Source organism: Bactrocera dorsalis, chromosome 6, assembly GCF_023373825.1.
Source record: "Bactrocera dorsalis isolate Fly_Bdor chromosome 6, ASM2337382v1, whole genome shotgun sequence".
NCBI lineage: Eukaryota > Metazoa > Arthropoda > Insecta > Diptera > Tephritidae > Bactrocera > Bactrocera dorsalis.
The window spans coordinates 22,447,264-22,459,541 of record NC_064308.1 but is presented as its reverse complement, the minus strand read 5'-3'; the positions used below and the strand labels follow the sequence as shown (position 1 = coordinate 22,459,541).

The window sequence follows — 12,278 nt, the reverse complement described above, 5'->3', positions numbered from 1 at the left end:
AATTATGCACATACATACATACATATTCGCAGGGCAATTCTCGATCTGATTGGTTCAATCACAATCAATTCAAACGCACAGTTGATCGATGTCTGAGTTTTCGTGCATCGTTGGACTTGATCGTCGTTTTCTGTACAATCATTTCCAATCATCATACCGGAACCAACCAATCAGTTTCAATCAGTAAACAGAGCAATCAAATCAACTGATCGAACTCCTTCGTTTTGAGCACGAAACTCGATCGAACAATTTTGTAGCGAACCGCTGTGCTGAGTTTGACCGTTTTGAGCGTGGCTGATCAAACCGGATCGATCATACTCAATGCAGGTCTCTGATATGTATGTACATACGTAGTTCAACTCCATTGTATGGGTTGTCAAAAAAGTCTTGCGGTATTTTTATTGAATCCTTTTTTTTATTGAAATTGAAATGAATTTTTGATGACTCATGCCCAGCTCTTGACCGATGCTATGGATGCTACTATGCCGGTCTCTTTCGACCAATTCAGCGATTTTATCGCAATTTAACGACAGGCCTTCCGGAGCGTGGCGCATCTTCGACCACCTCTACACCAGAACGAAAACGTTGAAACCATTGTTGTGCGGTGGAAATGGAAACTGTATCGGGTCCATAAACTGCACAAATTTTATTGGCGGCTTGAGATGCATTTTTTCCTTTATCGTAGTAGTACTGTAAAATATGCCGTATTTTCTCTTTATTTTGCTCCATGTTTGCGACGCTATAACTCACGAACGACTTAAAAGAAACGACAATCGACGTGTTAGCACGTGAAATGAGCTTTCCAAAAAGGTATAGCATGGTCCGATGCGACGGATAAAACTAGAACTACGCGCTTTCAGCGCCAACTAGCGCAAATACCGCAAGACTTTTTTGACAACCTATATTTGCTGGAACACGATATACATTATTCTCTTCATACTATATATTTTGTTATTGTAATATTTTTATATATTTACACATATAGGTTCGACATGTATTTACGCGATAGAAGTCTTAATTATAATAACTTGCTTTTATGAAACTCGACACAAAAGAGGCATATCAGTTGCTGCGCACCACTAATTTAGTGATTTTGGCGTTCGTTACAAGCAGACCAGATTAGAGCCTGAGATTTATCATCAGAATGCTAAGAAAAGCGATACACAGAGATTTAAGAATATTATGTGTATAGTCCTGAAAGAAAAGCCACATATGCGGCTTATGGCTTTCACTTTGGATATGAGCCAGACTCTTTCGAGTATCTAGTAGAAAGATTCGTTAAAGCGCAAATTTAAACCATATATTAGTCATTCGTGGTGGCAATTTATATTCGGTAGATGAGTTGGATAAAGAAGGAAATACAAAAAAACCAGAAGTAATTCTCGGGCGCTTATATACGGTTTTAAATAAGGCTGATACTAACGGTAGTTCCACTGTACCCATTGGAACTTTGACTACTATTAATCGAGACGAATGGACTAGTTCTCGCCAGTATTTAACCGATAATATAGGAAGGGCAAATAAGCGATTTATTGAAACATAAATTGATGCTGCTTTGTTTTGGTTTTGTTTAGACTCACCTAATTCCCCAAAATACAGCGAAGAAAAATGTGTACCTTTGCTCAACGAATTGTTAGCGGGTGACAGCGCAAGGCGGTGAGGAGAAAGTAAAATGTATCACAAACACTTTTTATGCACAAATATTTATCCCTTTTATTTTTATTTAGTTGGTTCGATAAATCAGTACCATTAATAGAAACTGCAGATGGTACGGCCGCTGTAAATTTCGAGCACTCTTGGGACGACGGAATCGCCATACTAAGATATTTTAATGAAATATACCAAGAAACTATAAGAATCCTTTTGCAAAGCCTAGTATAATAGTTAATCATACTGAAAATATAAAGTGCGTAAGATCGATCAAACTAAAAACAGACGCATATGTAGAAAATGCAATACAAAAAACTATATTTAAAAACAAGCATGTGATGCAGCAAATAATAGTTAATACACTAAAATATCCGGAACTAAATAAAGATATATGCAAATCACTTGGTTTGAGCCCTGATGCAATAATGCAACTTTCATTTCAGCTCACATTCAAGAAAGCTTTTAATGATTATGTTGGAACTTATGAATCGTGTAGTACGGTTGCATTTCGACACGGCCGCATCGAAACCGTACGTCCACGCACCATGGCGATAAAACACTTGATAACACGTGATAACTTGGGGCGAAGTTTTGCAAAGCAGCCACATTTAAGTGAGTATACGCCATAATAAAACAGAGTTCGTATGTGCAATGAGCTAACATCAAGCTAAACTCCATGGTAAATAATTGCCTGCTATATATGAAAGTGAGGTGTATGCTAAAATCAATCACAATATCATCAGCACTTCAACCTTATAATCCAACGCTTTGTTGGCTGGCTCTTTTGGTACAGTGGTACGAGATGGTTTGGGAATAGATATTCATAAAAATTGGGGCGAAGTTTTGCAAAGCAGCCACATTTAAGTGAGTATACGCCATAATAAAACAGAGTTCGTATGTGCAATGAGCTAACATCAAGCTAAACTCCATGGTAAATAATTGCCTGCTATATATGAAAGTGAGGTGTATGCTAAAATCAATCACAATATCATCAGCACTTCAACCTTATAATCCAACGCTTTGTTGGCTGGCTCTTTTGGTACAGTGGTACGAGATGGTTTGGGAATAGATATTCATAAAAATGGTGTATTCTTTATTAAGTATCATTGTTGTTTATATGAAACAGATATTCAATACAAAATGATTACTGTCGTGCCATAGTTTCTTCCTATGAAAATGAGCGCAACGGAAAAGAATTTGTCGATAGCTTGCAAACAGCATTTCGTGATATATCCACAGTTTTAAAAGGTCTAATGAAATAGGCTATATAAAAATATAATACACAATATATATATTTTTATATGGAAAACTTCTATTTTAGCGATTTTTGAATAAAAATATATAAAATTTGATAATTTGAGCATGCTTTCTATTTGGGTGTTACATTATTCGCTCTTTTCGAATGTAAGCAAAACCAATGTTAGAAGCAGCTGTACCGCTAATGGTGCATTGTATAAAACTAAGAAGTTAAAAGTGTTGGAATTTCATACATTTTACGTACAATACTTTTAATTACTCAGTAAAAGCGAGAGATAAGGATGTAGTAACAAGTTATTGCAGCATTTTTGTATAAGACGAAGAAGGAAAAAGCGAAAACTAAACAAAGAGGATTGTGCGGAAACACGGTAATCCGTTCGATCCTATAGAAACTTGGCATATACATCGCTTACGCGATTATAGCCGAGTTAACAACGGCGCGCCAGTCGTTGCGCCAATTGGATATTCCAAGCGAAGCCAGGTCCTTCTCCACTTGGTCCTTCCAACGAAGTGGAGGTCTTCCTCTGCTTCCCGCGGCGGGTACTGCGTCGAATACTTTCAGAGCTGGAGTGTTTTCATCCATCCGGACAACATGACCTAGCTAGCGTAGCCGCTGTCTTTTAATTCGCTGAACTATGTCAAAGTCGTCGTATATCTCGTACAGCTCATCGTTCCATCGAATGCGATATTCACCGTGGCCAACGCGCAAAGGGCAATAAATCTTTCGCAGAACTTTTCTCTCGAAAACTTGCAACGTCGACTCATCCGTTGTTGACATCGTGCAAGCTTCTGCACCGTATAGCAGGACGGGAATTATGAGTGACTAATAGAGTTTGGTTTTTGTTTGTCGAGAGAGGACTTTACTTCTCAATAGCCTACTCAGTCCGAAGTAGTACCAGTTGGCAAAATATATCCTTCGTTGGATTTCTAGGCTGACATTGTTGGTGGTGTTTACGCCGGTTCCAAGATATGCGAAATTATCTACAACTTCAAAGTTATGACTGTCAACAGTAACGTGAGAGCCAAGTCGCGAGTGCGACGACTGTTTGTTTGACGACAGGAGATATTTCGTCTTGCCCTCGTTCACTGCCAGACCCATTTGCGTTGCTTCCTTGTTCAGTCTGGAGAAAGCAGAACTAACGGCGCGGGTGTTGAGCCTGATGATATCAATATCATCGACATACGCCAGCAGCTGTACACTCTTATAAAAGATTGTACCTGCTCGATTAAGTTCTGCAGCTCGAATTATTTTCTCCAGCAGCAGATTGAAGAAGTCGCACGATAAGGAGTCGCCTTGTCTGAAACCTCGTTTGGTATCGAACGGCTCGGAAGGGTCCTTCCCGATCCTGACGGAGCTTTTGGTGCTGCTCAACGTCGTTTACATAGCCGTATTAGTTTTGCGAGGATACCAAATTCAGACATCGCGGCATGAAGGCAGCTCTTTTTCGTACTGTCGAATGCAGTTCTGAAATCGACGAAGAGGTGGTGTGTGTCGATTCTTCTTTCGCCGGACTTTGCCAAGATTTGACACATGGTGAATATTTGCTCGGTTATTGATTTGCCAGGTCTAAAGCCACACTGATAAGGTCCAATCAGTTTGTTGACGGTGGGCTTTAATCTTTCACACAATATGCTCGATAGAACCTTATACGCGATATTGAGGAGGCTCTGCCGTGTTTGAATAGCTCGGCCGGTAATCCGTCGGCCCCTGCCGCTTTATTGTTCTTCTGGCGGGCAATTGCTGTTTGAACTTCTTCATGTTTGGCTAATGGAACGTCTGCTGCATCGTCACTGATTGTGGCATCGGGTTCGCCTGGCGTTGTGCGTTCACTGCCATTCAGTAGGCTGGAGAAGTGTTCTATCTATAATTTTAGTATGCTCTGGGCATCGGTCGCTAGATCACCTGTGCGGGTTATACAAGTGTATGGGGTCGTGAAACCTTCTGTAAGGGTACTTCAAGTTGACTTCCAGAAAAGTAAGATCGCTTCTGCTGAACCTTAGTCCAGGAACCATGGATTGTATCGGGAAACTTGGTCGCTGGGCAGAAGTCACAAAACTACATACATACATCCCGAGCATAAGTGAAAATTTAAGATCAACGATATTGTTGAAGAAAGGTCTGTAGGAAAATCGCATAAAAATGATTTTCAACACAATTTAATTCAACTCTCTTTGAATTTCAAAACACATAATTTCACGCAGGACCAACGCCTGTGGTGTCAGCTAGTACATTGTATAAAAATAAAAGTGTTGGAATCTCAAACAATTTACGTACGACATTTCTTCTCATTACTCAGTAAAAACGAGAGATAGGGATGTAGTAACAAGTTATTACAGCATATGTGTATAGGACGACGAATGAAAATGTTCGTCCGTTCGATCCCACAGAGAAAATCAATGCCAAAAAGTGAGTTCTTTTAAACAAACACTTACCACATTATATCTAACTTTTGTTTAAAAGACAGAATCCACATGTGTCAATTACCGACTGGAGGGTGTTAAGGGTGGAGGTGGAGAAATAACCCAGACAGCAGTCTAATGGTCCAAAACCAAGGGCTAAGAGTCACAAAACTACACGACATACTTACATCCTGAGCGTAATTAAAAATTTAAGATCAACAATATTGATGAAGAAAGGTCTGTTTTCCCCTATTTATTCCAGTCTTTTCACAGATGATCTGACGGTTGTGGCAGTGAAGCGTGCCAAGGATGAGTCTTTACTCATTGCATGCTGCTAAATGCCACACGATTGCGAGGCGCTAAGAGCAGAGCAGTTGAGAACAGAAATGAGGTTACGAGAAATGCTAGGATTACAAACTGGGATCTTTACAGGCAGATATTATTAGACAAATGACTTGGACCATACGTGTAAAACTCCCATGAAGAGCTTGAAAAGGGCGTGACTTTATTTAGAAATGCCTAAATACAGCTCTTCAATAAACATGCGACTCAAGCGACTTCTTAGTGGAACAAGTAGCTTGGGTCTTGCAGACGCAAAGAACGTGAACGCTTCAACTGGGCCAAGCTAGTAGAAAGCGAGTTTTGGGAACGAATATAAAAATCTTCTGAGGTACTACAAGAAGTTGATGCGCAGGATAAAGCAAGAATTCTATAAAAACTTTTGTAGTGGAATTGGTAAAACCCACGAGGTAGCGAGACTCACGAAAATTTTATTCAAAAGCCCCGCCCCGCCCAGTCTAATTCGCAAAAGTAACGAAGAGTGAACGAACAACTTCCAGGACTTATTGGAATTCTAGTCAGTTCGCACTTTCTAGGCTATAAGATCGCGGTAAGTCCTAGCTATGAAGGGAGTAGTGCGGTAAACGTTCCCAAACACATCTTTACGGAGAGTAAAATAGAATGAGCAAATCGATCATCTGACCCATACAAATAGTTTTCATACCGAAGGCAGATAGAAAAAACCCAACCTACTCTAAAGACCAACTTACCTATAAACTTAACTTTCTTCCTGCTAAACGGTAGTGAAAATCTTGTGGCCGCAGGAAATATTAGGGCCACAGCACCTGCCAGAAACTTTTCCAAAGCGCAGCACTCATATACGAAGGGCAGATCAGTAGAGGTTGCTCTCCATACACTGGTATTTATTATCGAAAAGGCTCTTGGATAAAAGGAAAACACTCCTGAATTATTACTGGACATTCCTGAAGCGCTCAACAACGTTTCTACGGAATCTATTCTAAATAGTATCCAGTTAGATCAGATCAGTTGGTCCTGTTTTATAACGTTGGTTCAGAAGCCTTTTGACCTCTATACAAATAAGAGCAGAATGGAACGGCGCTAAAATAACTCAGGAAATCTGTAGAGCTACTCCGCAAAGTGGAAAGATATCTCCGCTTCCTTGGACATGGTGAATAAACTGCTAAAAACTTGGAAGTCAAAGCCCTTAGATATGGGCTTATGTGGAGAACTTTGCCGTCTTAATAATGAGTACGTGTGTATAGACCATTAGCAATATTATGACCCTCACTCTCAATAGATTCTAATATTCGGCATCGCAAGTTGGTTTGGGGTTGAACCCGGAGAAAACGGATCTGCTTGTGTTCACAAGAAAGCACAAAAAGCCTTCATGGACGTTTCCTTCGATAAATGAGACAGAACTTTCTCTCAAGGACTACCCCAAGTACCTTGTGGAAGAAATTGTGAGAAAAGTCAGCATTGCTTTGCACTATGCAAAATGGGAGCTTTAAGAACAACTACAACGGCGGCTCTTGAACTGAACATACTGTCTAGAGTTAGATATAAGGCAAACTTTTTAGTGAACGGACCACTGCATTATAGTTTAAGCTGAGATCCTTGCTATTGCGAAACCCGCGGAACTAGACTCATGTGCACCTGCAGGCAATTACAGTGTCAACATCTACGTAAACAGCCAAGCAGCTGTCAAGGCTATAATTTCGTATAGCATATCGCAGAAGTGTCCTGGGAAGCAGGGCGGCAGTGGAAAATGTTGCCAGAAGCAAGTAACTTCATCTCTACGGGGTGCCCGGCCACAAACGCATCGAGGGCAATGAAATAGTGGACAAGATTGCCAAGAATGGTGTACCGTTAACATCCGAAAACGTGATCAACATTGGAAAACCCATGCATTGTCTTTACGACGATATCGATAGAAACTCAAAAAATCGTATGAAAAACGGTCTATCGGAATTAAACAAAACTCCTATTGGCACTCGATAGAAGAGATTGTAGGAAAATAATGGGGTACTAACCGGTTATTGTCTGGTGGCACATGGCCGCAGGATGGGGCTGAGAGATCGAAAATACTGCAGCAAATGTCTAGTACAGGGCACCAGGGAAACATCTGAGGTCGCCACGGTATGATACACTGGAGAAAGTGTCGATAGTGAGACCGTGCTCGGTACTCGTTTTCCTTAGCATTCTAATAAGATTAGCTAGCAGGTGGGCGGAAAGAGATCATTCCAATTCCCGCAAAATGCTATAACCACGATCTACATTAAGATAGAGCGTGTAATTTGGACGGTAAAGAGAATATCTGTAGTTGATCCAAAATGGGATTGGCCAACGTATGTTTAAAAAGTGTGTGTGGCCCAAGTCTCTAATACATACATATCTAACAAACCTCAAAACCTCTAACAAATAAACTGAGTGCAAATCTTTTCGACCGAAGCTTAATCAAAAGATTTAGGCGGTTAAATCTCGTAACCGAGGAGAATTGAAGTTAATCTCCCTGTGCGATTCTAATTTAGCACAATCTGTGCGCGCGTAAAGGAAATCTATTACATTATCACAGATGATATGGACATTACATAAAAAAAAATACGAACTAAACGAACAAAAAAATTAAGCAAACAAATTTTACTAAAGGCAATGCATCTGAATTAACCTAGTAATCGGAGGGCTTAAAAACTGAATAATGTAATCAGTGAAAAGGTGTGAACATTGAGACAAATTATAAAATATACCTTATTTAAAACGGTTAGCACGTAAGTGCCGTTTGCTCGTTCGGTCCTATTCTCGTTGTCGTTTCCAAGTTGTTGCAGTTGTTATCGTCGTTTCGTTCGTAAATTCGTATTATTGAAGTATATCGTAACGTCAAAAAAAATTTATTGGAATTTGTATGTCCTTCCATGCATTCAATATGACATACATAAATATTAATCACCTTCACAGATATAGAAATGAAATTTTGCAAATCTTATTTACTTTATGCCAACCGTCTATGTCGCGACATGGAGTGATATAAATTTTTCGAAATATATATATGTCGGATCTTAACTTATGGTAATCAGTGTAAAAGACTCAAATCAAACACATGTGCCACATGACAATTCTCATTTCTGTATTCTAACGGTCGTTTGTTGGTACGCTTTATTCCATCTATTCGCCAGATGGTCAGAATAGTTCGATGCGAATTTGAGAGAAAGACGTTGCGTGAGATTAAAGGTTTGAAAGAAAGATACGCACTACGACTGTTGTGCGTGTATGCTTAAGCCACTGCGAAAGACAAAGACACAAGTATGTTCGTGCAACATTTTCTGGATGGCATTCTCGGTATGCTAAAAGTGTTGGCGGCATTCTCAAGTTGACAGTGGCGTGAGCAAGTATATTCGCCGTATACAATCAGTGCAAAATATGGAAGTACCTAACGATAACCCAACATCAGAAGTGGGATCAGTGCCAACTCCTGCATTTTCTGAAAATCCGTGGCGTACCATTATGGAACTGCAAAATCGAAATTTTGTCGAGATGTGCAAAGCGATGCAATCGTCAGTGCGTTCACAAAATCAAGTGGTTTTGCCAAAATTTAACCCAGATGTAACTAGAGCTGATGCGACTCAATGGCGTGCAACGGCAAGCATTATTATGGACGAACAGCAGATTGATGGCAGCGCACTTATCATGATGCTGAGTAGTTGCATGCAGGGCAGTGCTTCAGCGTGGATTGCACAGATCTGCAATCCCGGCATTAATTGGGAGAAGTTTAAGGAGTTAAGGAAACGCCGGCAGCTATGTTCCTGAATCTGCTGAACAGCCGTCCAGCCACAATGAGTGCCCTGCAGTGTACGCAAGCCATATGGTGACGTCATTGACCACAAAATGGCGCAATATGAACGCCGAGGAAATAGCTGTATCCACGGTACTTGCGCATATGGCCGATTTTGACAACCGAAGCGTATGGTGTTTTCGTCAAATGTACAAACTAGAAGTCAACTCCAGATGGAACTAAAAGCATTTCACAAAAAGCGGAGCGCTGGGAGCACTGATAGTAATAGCGGCGACTACAAGCCAACCAAAATTGTGTGCAACTTATGCAAGAAACCAGGACATAAAATGGCGGAATGTAAATCACAGCGGTATGGATTGGAGAATAAACAGCATCGCGATTTGCAGAATGTGACCTGTTACCGGTGTGGACAACTTGGGCATCTTGCGAATCGGTGTACGAGCAAGGCAGCAAAATCTGGAGCAGTTACTGAGAAGAAATGTCATCAATGTTTTGTGGCTGAGCCAAAAGGAGTTTTGACACACCAGGGTGAGATCTTTCCTATTTATTTTGACTCTGGAGCAGAATGCTCGCTTATTCGTAGTAGTGTTGTCGATAAATTTGATGGCAAACTTATTAATAATATTGTTATAATACGAGGTATTGGCGACGCTGGCATTTCCAGTAAGCTACAAAAATTATCTAGATGTATTATTAATGGAAATATGGTAGAAATACTGTTTCGGACAGATATCCCTTACCACTTATTAACGATCAGATTGCTAGACTTGCGGGTGCAAAATATTTCACTTGTTTGGATATGGCTAGTCCATACCATCAGATACCCATTCATCCCGATTCGGTTGAATATACCGCGTTTGTTACACCTGATGGCCACTACGAGTATCTGACAATGCCATTTGGCCTCAAGAACGCTCCGTCTGTTTTTCAGCGAGCCATTATAAATGCATTGGGAAATCTTGCATATTCTTATGTAATAGTCTATATGGACGATATAATGGTGGTGTCACCTACCATAGAACTAGGGATGAAATTGTGTGAGGATTGTGTTGGATGTATTGACTGCAGCGGGATTCTCTTTTAACATAGCAAAATGTGGATTCTTAAAAACTACTGTACAATACTTGGGGTGTGAGGTTCGAGCTGGAGAGTTAAGGCCTAATCCGCGAAAGATTCTTGCGTTGAATTCCTTGCCACCACCGCAAACAGTTCGTAGCGTAAGACAGTTTATAGGATTGGCGTCTTATTTTCGAAAATTCGTGCCTCGGTTCTCACAGATTATGAAACCAATATATTCCTTAACTTCGAGTAAAAGTGTGTTTAATTGGAATAACGAGTTGGAAGATATTAAAAAAAATTTTTTTTGCTATCCTTAGAAATGAGCCTGTACTTGTCATTTTTGATCCACAACATCCAATAGAGTTACACACAGATGCAAGCTCTTACGGTTATGGTGCAATGTTAATGCATCGAATCAATGGTAGTCCTCATCTAATAGAGTATTTTAGTAAAACTACTACCCCTGCAGAGTCTAGATACCATTCATACGAATTAGAAACCTTGGCCGTGGTAGAATCCGTTAAACAGTTCCGTCATTATTTAATTGGTCGTACGTTTGTAGTGTATACTGATTGTAATTCTCTTAAATCATCGCGGACAAAGATTGATCTAACACCAAGAGTGCATCGTTGGTGGGCGTATTTGCAGTCGTTTGATTTCAAAATCGAATATAGGGAAGGTAAGCGCATGGCGCATGTGGATTTTTTATCGAGAAATCACATTCAGGAAGCGACCAAAGTTGAAAAGTCTTTAGTCCCTGAAAAGCGTGTAAACTTGGCAGAAATCTCAAGTGACTGGCTTGCTGCTGAACAGCGCCAGGATTCTGAAATTACTGATATCATTAACAAACTTAACTCTAAAGAATTGACAGATGATGTTGCACAGACTTATGAGTTGAGGAAAGGTGTCTTGTTTCGTAAATTTCAGAGAAATGGAAGAACCCGTTGTTTGCCAGTAGTACCCCATGCATTTCGATGGTCAGTAATAAATCAAGTGCACGAGTCCATCATGCATTTGGGATGGAAAAAGACTCTTGACAAGACTTACCAATATTATTGGTTTGCTAAGATGAATAAATATGTTAGGAAGTTTGTCGATAGCTGCATTACATGTAAAACCGTGAAGGGTTCATCTGGAAAGATACAAGCCGCGTTACATTCAATTCCAAAAGTGAATGTGCCATGGCACACGGTGCATATCGACATTACTGGAAAATTAAATGGGAAAAATGATCTTAAGGAATACGTGATAGTACAAATTGATGCCTTAACAAAATTTGTTTATTTGTTCCATACCTTAATATTAGATTCTGACAGTTGTATTCAGGCAATGAAATCATCTTTTTCTTTGTTCGGAGTACCACAGCGTATAATAGCTGATCAGGGTAGATGTTTTACTAGTGGGAAATTTTCAGAATTTTGTACATCACAAAAGATTAAGCTTCATCTTATAGCTACAGGAGGAAGCCGTGCAAACGGTCAAGTTGAACGTGTGATGAGTACACTTAAGAATCTACTGTCAGCGGTCGAATCGAGTCACCAATCTTGGCAGGATGCTTTAGGTGAGGTATAACTTGCCTTGAATTGCACAATTAGTAATACAACCAAGGCAAGTCCCCTAGAGTTGCTTATCGGCAAGGAGGCTCGTCCTTTGGGTTTGATTCCACCGTACGATACAGAGATGGAGGTAGATAAAATTAATGCTAGAGATAGGGCAATTGAAAATATGAACAATCAAGCTAGCTACGACAAAATAAGGTTCGATAAAAATAAAGCAGCAGTTGAACGACATAAAATTGGAGATTTTGTTTTACTGAAAAATGAAG

At 40.1% G+C, this 12,278-nt stretch overlaps 1 pseudogene; it reads left to right on the top strand.

The window, feature by feature from the left end:
- Window positions 1-793: 793 nt before the first annotated feature.
- LOC115065837 (carnitine O-palmitoyltransferase 2, mitochondrial-like) lies at window positions 794-2,871 on the top strand (annotated as a pseudogene).
- The last annotated feature ends 9,407 nt before the right edge of the window (window positions 2,872-12,278 follow it).